Raw genomic sequence first — 9,580 nt, 5'->3', positions numbered from 1 at the left:
TTCTAGTGATGGTTTCAAAGACACGTGTAACACGGTGGCAACCGACAACATTTCAGTTGTAAATGTATGTACCTAGAAAAAGCATTGCTCGCCACGAAAGTTATCATATCGGTTTAAAGTTTTGTTAATTTTGTAACTTTGCGCACTCAACTGTTGATACTTATTGAATCGAACTACTCCACTTGAATTCCTGGCTGATTTTCCTGGAGAGACGGCATCTATCACTGAGGAAAATCAGCACAAACTTGCCATTGAACTGAGAATTTCATCAAAGTGCATACCTCCGTTAGGCATTACTTCGAACCTACAATATCCGAAACGATTGAAATTAACATCAAAAAAAGTACCATACGATAGCACAACGATACCAAACTAGCCCAGTTTCACGATAAATAGTCCAGTTTTATTTTACTTGATCAGTAAGCATTATTTCCCTTGCAAAAGGCCTGAAACAACGAAGCTGTTGAAGATTATCATTGTATCATAGATGAAGACGCATCATTTGCACTAAATAACATATATCAACAATACGCCGTTTTCCTCTCAAGTGAGGTTATCTTCACCATTTCAACTCCTATCAAGAAATACTGTCAGCTCTAAGGACGATATATGGAAACCTTGATCACGTAAATAAACCGCTTGGATTTTCAAGTTTAGAAAAAAAAAAATGGCAGACAGCTAGCAGCAGATAAAGGCCAATTGGATCTGTGATGATAGTGGCCTGTTGCCACGCGTACGACGCTAAAGTGCAGCGTCACTTGCAGTATATGTGACATAACAACTGTTTTTATTGATTATTATACGTATATTGTCCATACATATGTACACTTGGACATGCATACTTGAACTTGATTACATACACAGATATTATTTATCTTCCTGCCAATGCATGAGTAAAAGATTTTTAACCTTGCTAGATCATGAGGTTGACCGTTAAATGTACTCAGAATCTACTGGTCTAAAGACTGAAGTGTGTTATTGTTTATATCAACGAAAACATCTAAAATGCCTAAATTCTGTTAGAACATTATCGTTAAAGGCAGAAAAGAGAAAATATGACTCCTAGTTAGTTAGTTTGGCATACTGTTCCTACGACGATACCTCAATGCCAGAGGTGAATTATGGACGAGCATGAATCTTGACAGATCCATTGAAGTGGATAGAAAATCTAATGATAACGACTTTAGAGCACAAACTTCAAGCGAACGGTTATAGAAATTACGGCTGCTAAGTTATCCGTCACTATAAGCGATGATATCATTTTTTAACGTCATAACTGCACTACTCTCCATAATGTAGTTGTGGTGATGACAGTTCACATGCTACATAGTATTATTATTATATACTGCTCGTTCGGATCTTTCGTATCTTATATGAGTATTCTCTATGTTCATGCTTATTTTAAACAATGATCAATATTGCAAAAATTTAATAGGATTTTTGCCTCGTTTATAATCAATTAATGTAATTATTGTATTGTTTTTTTATCTGATCACTTTTGATTACGTCTTATGCCATTTGTATTCTATTTTTTTAACAAAAATACGCTTTAAGAATTTTTTGATAGAGGGGAGGTTTATGGCGAAAATATCGCCTCCTATATATCACTACGTAATTATGCTTGTTTGCTGAAAGTCTCTCATTAGTTGTTAACGACTGTCAGTGTTGCGAATTACTTAGAAGCCGTCATTAAAAAGGCCTATGTAGACAGCCGCTACAATAAAATGTGATAGACGAAGAAGAGTGATATAAAGAGAGGGAAATAAACATCAGAGAATAGACAGCTGTCGCTGGTTTTTTTTTATTAGGTAGCCAGCCACCATTAACTGCTGGAAGATAATGAAACAGGTGGCTCCAACTGTGAGACCCTAGTTTAAAAAAATAAAAATATTAGTTTTCGTGGCTAAAAGAATTAATCTTAGGAAGACTTAACCGGCGTAACACGTCAGTGCGACATCATATCTTTAGATACCATATTCACTTCGTCTAAACCCTACTATGAAGCTATGCATAAAAATAACGAACTTCTTCTATGGTTTAGTCTTGACTATGTTTTGAGAAAGAGATCTCTCTCTCATTTGTGATAAGCGCTTCATTCAGTCTTTTTTTGAAGCGTTTATGACCTCAAAACGTAGCTACTAACTTGCGCTGCACACGGAAAATGAACGTGAAAAGACTTTCGGTTCAAGATGATTGAGACATAATTACTGGTTCTTTTAGTATTGCATAATGTGCTCATTGTGTCGCGGACTAAGGTTAGCTCCAGCTGTAGATGCTCCTAGGAGAAATAGTTTGCATGCTCCTTAAATATAAGAGCACTTTATTAGTAGATGAAAAGAAATATATATTCCTTACGTTTTCAAATACTAGTATAAATTAACATTAAGATACATGCACACTTTTAGAGTACGTGACGATTTTAAAGCAGGTTCCAAGCTATATCCCTTCGTGGTTATAAAAAAAATATTTTTCTTTGTATTATTTCTTCGTGTTTATAAGGTTTGATTTCTAACAATTATGAGAAAAGTCAGTTGGTTATATTGTTGAATTTAAAATGAACATCTTTTTCAAAATGTTCATCACACGAAGAGATCATGCGGTGGGCTTTTTATGCTTCTATTTATATTTACTTTATAGAAATAATATCGTGTTCTAATATTTCTATTTGAATGCTCTCATTTTTGAGGCAATTCTACGTACGCACTTTTATCTCAAAGCCCGACATCCGTACGATGGTTGTACGGTATGACATAGTGGGAAAAATACGAGTACATTTAAGCCAGTATGGTAATATTGCATTAAATTCCGTGCTCAAGAATACTTTCGTCTAATAAAGCTTACCACTAATCTAACTAGAAGATATATTTGTGATCCTTCTATTGATCATTGTGCATGCTTCACATCTATAACATTGAGGCAGATTTGACCTATATAATCAGTACCGATTCAGAAGTTTTGAGTTTCTCAGATATGCACACCTATAAGGCGTGTATCGGTCACATATCGACATAGTACGTCTGTGCTACGTTCCTGAGTATCCAAGGTTTTCTTCCACCAGTTGACGTTTACTGCCAACAGGCACCTACTATCAGCACAGCGCAGTGTCCTTATACAATATGCCAATGCATGGAAGTGTCATTGAGCACATATGTTCAATTTTTACTGAACAGCGTGTTTGATCATAGAAGCCACAGTGTAGTTCACTTTTTCTACAACACCCCACCACCAGAAGACCAATATAGTAGACTAACGAAAAAAGGAAAACGCAGGCAAAAGCCAGCGAGACGAAAAAGTGAGTATTTCGTCTAAAAGGGAAGTAACAAAAAGCAAAAGGAGCTTGGGTGAAGGGTTTAAGAGGTTAGGTGAGGTTCGGGCCAATAGACCGAGGCGACCGATGCCCGGCAAGTGGACATGAGGGGGTAACTTGGACGCGGTAAGAATTCGTGTTGTACTTACCACCGGCGGTTCCAGTACAAGAACTGGTAGACGACTTGTAAACTGAGTCATTTCTTGCGTGCTTGCGCGCGCCGTCTGCCAAGCCTATAAAACTCGATTACTTTCGGAAAATAGTCAAGTTTATATGAGGTGGCGGTGGTATCGTTTTCGTCCTCATCGTCGTTGTCGTCGATTTTGTTGACGACGACGACGACGACGCCGCCGCCGCCGCCGCCGCCGCATCGATGAGCGATGGAAAAAGTTTGTGCAGAACGCTGCTGGACGTTCGCCGAGGAAGTAAGAAAGGACCGGCAGCATCAACACTAGGCAGAGTAGGGCCGACCCAAGTTTCATACACTGATGGCATCGTTCTGCTAGTTGATGGAGGAAAAGACACCTCGATATCTTCCAGGAAGTTGTGAAGGCGGCTCCACAGTAAATGTTGTCATAAGAAGCCGAACCTAAGATTGTATAAGAGCAGAGATGATACTGAGAACGCGACAGGCTGTAACACGAGCAACAGCAGGAGTTAAAAAAGGACATCTTTAGACCTTGTAGATATGGACGCGTATAAAAATGGTCTATGATAGAGGCAAGGAGTGAGAAACTGAAAATAGCAGTTAACAACTTTGTTGGATAACTTGATCAACATGATTTTCATTGAGCGAAACATAAAGCACGGATTTTTAAAAGCATTAATTAGCGTCACTGAGGATGAAGCAAATGCAAAGAGCATTTGTCGGTAATAGGGAGCCTAACTGCGATGGTGCTAATTAAACGATATACACATAAAGCCGAAGCTATTGTAGTAAACAACTATAACATAATATAGATTGTCCAGAGTGTTACCCAATTGCAATTTATCTAAGGACTGCTACAGGTTTGCTGCTCAGTGGCTCAGCAGATGGAAGTCAAACGCAGAGAGGCACAGGTTCGATTGCGTTGCTAAAATTATTACGTGGTAAGTTTGCTTATATAGGCATGATAATGCTGTCTCTGATGTCCTTGCAGTCAATTGTAAATACTATAAATGGATCCCGCGGGATTAGCTGACTTAACGTACGTTTTCAAAGTATTCGAGCAGCAACACTTCAACGCCATCTTTTATACCAAACGCATAGGAAATAATACTCATTTGTATTCGTTGAAAGAAAGGTTTACATTTTCTTTAAGAGCGTCTTCCCTTTTTACTTTTGAATAATGTATACTTGTCACTTCAGCTTGCTTCGCATGCCATACATGAAGTGTATTCGTGATATATTTTCAAGTTCAAGGAACAGCTTTGATGTGACTTTACCGTATATCCTATTCATGACATCTTCCACAGACATTCATTTTTGTTAATAGAAGTTAATTGGATCGAATTGGAACTTAAGGATCGAAAGATTAAATTGTGGGCTTTAAAAAGTTTACGGTTAAAGTACACGACGAATCCAAACAGATATTCAGCATACATAGACGAAAGGTTTAAACTTGACGTTTTCTTGGTGGTGCATCGAAATTCAACGCGGGGTAAAAATCTTAGTTGCCATATATTACTGCCGTAAGATAAGTTTGCCATATACAATGAATGTAAACGTACGTCTTATCATTTCTTACGATTGAAATTTGGAGGAAGGACTTTAGTATACACTGCACCAGCAGTCTATCCAGGGATGGAAGAGGCAACCATAAGTGTGGCTAGCCAAAATAGATTCATGTTTATTGCACGCCTCATACGGTGCCCATACATGTACGATTAGTAGCCTGGCAATGTAAGAAAAAAGAGGTGAACTATATTATTCTGTCTACTATAGTCGAATTATCTAAGGCCTTTTCTGATTAGACGTACTAAGCAGCCGTTTTAACATGTCGATTGTGCTGGGTCTGTATCAGAGTAGTGGCAGGTCATCTCTGTACAAATTCTCCGTTCACAGACGAACATAGACGGATATATGCGTTCTAGGGTCATATTATTTACCCGTGGTTCGTCTAACGACTTATCTTATGCTAGTACGATTTGGGCTGCTTTCGCAACGGCTTTTGTGCTTTTTCCGCTAACATTTTTCGCGAGCTTCATGAAATAGCGACACGACAGTTGCTTCATTGAGTAAAGCCTTAGACGATGCTGAGATTAAATAATAATTAAGGTTTCTCAGGTGGCGCAAACAAGGACGGGCTTAAGAATACATAGACAGTAATATATTGATGTTACAATCTCTATGAACACTTGGTCTTCAGTTGAACAAAGGCAAAATTCGTAGGCTGAAATAGGTTCTAGGGAAGTGGTTTTTAAACGTTGTTAATAAAGTCATAACGTTTTTAAGCATCTTGTTATACGATAGCTCAAATCGGCTTGACGGCTCTTTATTTCGTACCCTAAAAACGGGAAGAGTGAGACTTCTAATGCATGTTCTGACATCAAATCAGGCACGTAGTTTCTTATATCATAAACTGTCGCGTTTAACTAAAGTTGATCGATGATATTCTACTAACTTGTGGCCCTTGAGTTACCGTCGTCTACAACTTCCTAGGTTATAGTTAAGAGAGGCTACAGATGACCAGAATGGAAATTACGCAAGGTGCTCGTACATAGTATCACATTTAGCTGGGTTGAAACCCGCAGGTCAGGTAGGGCGAAAAGGGACAGACTGGGGCGCTTATGTGTCCGGTTCTAATTAGGTTGTCGCAGAGAACAATTAGGCGACAATGCTTGTACGGTAAGCACCTCCCGACACCCAACTGACCGACTTTTCCCCCTAGATCGGTTCCTTGTACCGCCCCAGTGGTCGGAAGGGGGCAGGAAGCTAATAATGAGTTAGAAGCGGATATGATATACATATATAGATAGATGGGTAGATGTTTCACTGGCAGGTCAGGGCTCGTTCAGGCCTGCAACAGCTAGTAGGTTCTACTCCGTTAGTGTCCATGACATATGAATACTCATTAGGTAATGGGGTCCAAGGTTAGAACGGAGTTGAAACGTTGCCGTGTACTCAGCTGCCGCAGTTTGACATGTCATTGTTATACTAGTTATAGGCAATATACTTGGTGAGACAGTAAATCTAGCGCAAGCCTTTTTATAATTAATATTATTGTACGCGCTTGCCCGAGAGCCACAATCGAATTAACGTGTTACTATAAACGCGTTGTTTACCGGTACGTTTTACGGTAATTTATTTGAAAAATGCGAAAAAATTAAAAAACAAATTCATAGATTAGGATGGGTGCTAGCACACAATTTAAGGCAAATGATGTTCATCGTTTGTTTTTTTTTTCTTGAGAATGGTTATGCATCTCCCTCGAACGTTTAACGAAAACGCACACTCGTTGTCGATATATGTTGTCCAGCAGAACATATTGTCAACGTATTTCGTAAAGGGGCGCATGCGAATAATAAAGGTATAAATATCAGTAAGGCTCAATAAGTCAACTCAAAATGGCTTGAGGCCATCGCGACGATAATACTACCTTTTATCTAGTTGACCATTTGACACTGAGCTGCTGTGTGGCCGAGTAAATTTAACTTCTAAGAAAAAAGTAACCTGGCGACTCAGTATTAGTAGTCTGCGACTATATAATATTATTTCAGTAAGTATTTAAGAGAGAAGCAGAAATACCATACATTATGAAACGTTTAGGTGCAATTTTTTAAGTATTCGATATTATTTAAAAACTAAATACGTGAACTCGTATAGATTACATTTGTGCAGATTTTATTGTATGATATGTAAGAATCGGTACATATTCATCTGAGAACACTACAACTTGTCAGGAAGTTTGTTATTTTCGATAACACCTATTCAAAGTTCTAGCTATATAATCGGTTTCTTATAAAAATGTTAAATACTTACGAGGTTCAGAAGATGTTTTCGCAGCGCATGTACTATTACTCGTTCCAAATTGGAATGTTAATTTTATACAGTTGTACTCAAACGACGTCTTACTTCGTTGTGCCCGCCTCAAGGCGGAGGGCCCGCGTACGTTACGGTCGGTCACCGTATGTATCGCTACGTGTTTGTTCCATAATTTAGGAAAAGTGCGTAGCTCGTGGAATTTCAGGCTGAAAGCGCAGAAGCGTTTTGCTGCTTGTTCGTTCTAATGAATTACATTGGCCATAGACCGTGGTCATTTGTTGCATATCCCGCTAATGTTTGCGTTACGCTTTTACATTTGGCTTCACTTATATGCAAGATCTAAAGTAGGATCGATAGTGGTGGGTTCCGTTTTTCCATTATGGAAATATATGTAATTTACGAGTTACGTGTATTACGCATATAGCGGACAACGAAAAGCAACGTGACCTGTGGATTTCGGGTCGTATTGCACAGGACCAGGATATACAGTCAGCTAAGCCGAAACCACGTATTGTAGTTAATGGTTGCGCAAGAGGCTTGGCTATCTGAAAATATTATCTGTCATGTGTCATTTTAATGTGGACATTGCGTCAAGCGCGTATGGGAATCATTTTGCAAGCGTCAGCCATAGCCTAGAGAGTTGCCTGGCGAAACAATTACCGTTCGGTTTATTAACAGTTTTGGCAGAATGATATAGAACGGATTTACAAGCACGTCTATGAATAGACGCACCGCTTCAGCTTCGTCGACACGTGCCAAAACGGGTTTTTCTATGCTTTCAGAGATCTGCTTTCGCTTATTGCCGCTAATGAGGTACACCTTTTACTTTTTTGCTAACTGCCGTCCACTGATACTTTGTCTTAAAAGTAGCGTTTTAGAACCTGGTATGATCGTGACAGATATGGCACTGGCCCGTTTCTTGTGTCTGCAGCACCGATTATCGTTTGGCCTTAAAAAATTATCAGTTTCGACATAATTTAGTGACCAGCCAATGTTGCTATGCTCAGCTTTTTCTTGAACAGCAGAAAGATATTTCGTGTCACAGTATAAGGATGACACGTTGGTTTGATTGCCGTATCCCATTAAAGATGTTTAGCTTTCATTGGAGACTTATTTTGTATTCGATCTATTAGCAATTTCTCCAGACACTTGAAACGGGTAGTTAGTCGACAAATTGATCTCGTCGACAAAAGAATCTCCATTAGAAAATCTCAGCAATGGCGCCAATTTTTAGGCGTAGCTCTTAGTGAAATCTGGACGCCTGCGATAGTTTTGTCTCTAACATATATATTTCGCCGGGCTTATAGCTACACACCCGGCTGGCTACGGGTCACGAGCGCGCGAATGTTTGAAACAGACTCTCGTACTATTATCTTGCCTCAAACCCGCGGCGATTAATCAGCTGTGTATACATTGTGCACATAATGCACTATCGTAGCCGTATAAGCAGTAGTACGGCTTTTTGGCGCCAAGTGAGGTTCAGGGCAGAAAACAGAAAACAAGGAACATTTTTTGTAAAGCGGTGTGTGCTTACAAGAATATAGCGTAACCGATGCTCAGTAACGGAGACAATACTGGAGGCCGAAATCACAAATCGGACGCCCTTCTCATTCCGCTCTTGCAACAGTTATGTACAAAGAAAGGCGGAAAGTTCTGCTTTGATATCCATGAACCTTCGCATTTTAAGTTAACTGGAGTTAGTGACATCAAGTAGCTCTGAGCTGTAGTCAATCAAAATAATTGCTACCTTCCGTAAAGTTGGCTGTTTTGAATTTCAAAAATCCCTTTACGCACATTTGATAGGCTGTACCCTAGAGTAGCAAAGGTGTCTATTCTTTTCATTTTTGCAGTGCGTGAAAGCTTCCGTGAAAGCACATTCTTACGAATATGACGATGTTCTTTCGAAGACAAAAAAAATCTTCTCTATTTAGCCTTAACTGGCGTAGTACAGGGTCAGCAATATTTTCAATTAATTCAAACGTGCACTGAATGCGTGTCCATCAACAATTTGACTGTTTCCCATCCCGTTGCTGGTTCGCAGACAGAACACCCCGTGTCAGACAGAACGCGGCGGCCGTGACGACACCGATAACGATGACGGCATCGGATATGACAATATCAATGGCAACAGCAACAATAACCGACTGGCTGTGGTAACGAGGGCAAACGGGCGGGGTCTTCCTAGTATATTCCATTATATACTTCTGTCTTCCCCTTCGGCGGGTGACTGCACTCGGATGTAGTCGGAAGCGGCTGAAAACGAGGAACTGAAGAAGATGAAGTTGCAAGTATGTAAGGCTACAACGTTT

Source organism: Varroa destructor, unplaced genomic scaffold (genome assembly GCF_002443255.2).
Source record: "Varroa destructor unplaced genomic scaffold, Vdes_3.0 BEIS01000006.1, whole genome shotgun sequence".
Taxonomy (NCBI): Eukaryota; Metazoa; Arthropoda; class Arachnida; order Mesostigmata; family Varroidae; genus Varroa; species Varroa destructor.
This window is presented reverse-complemented; position numbering follows the sequence as displayed.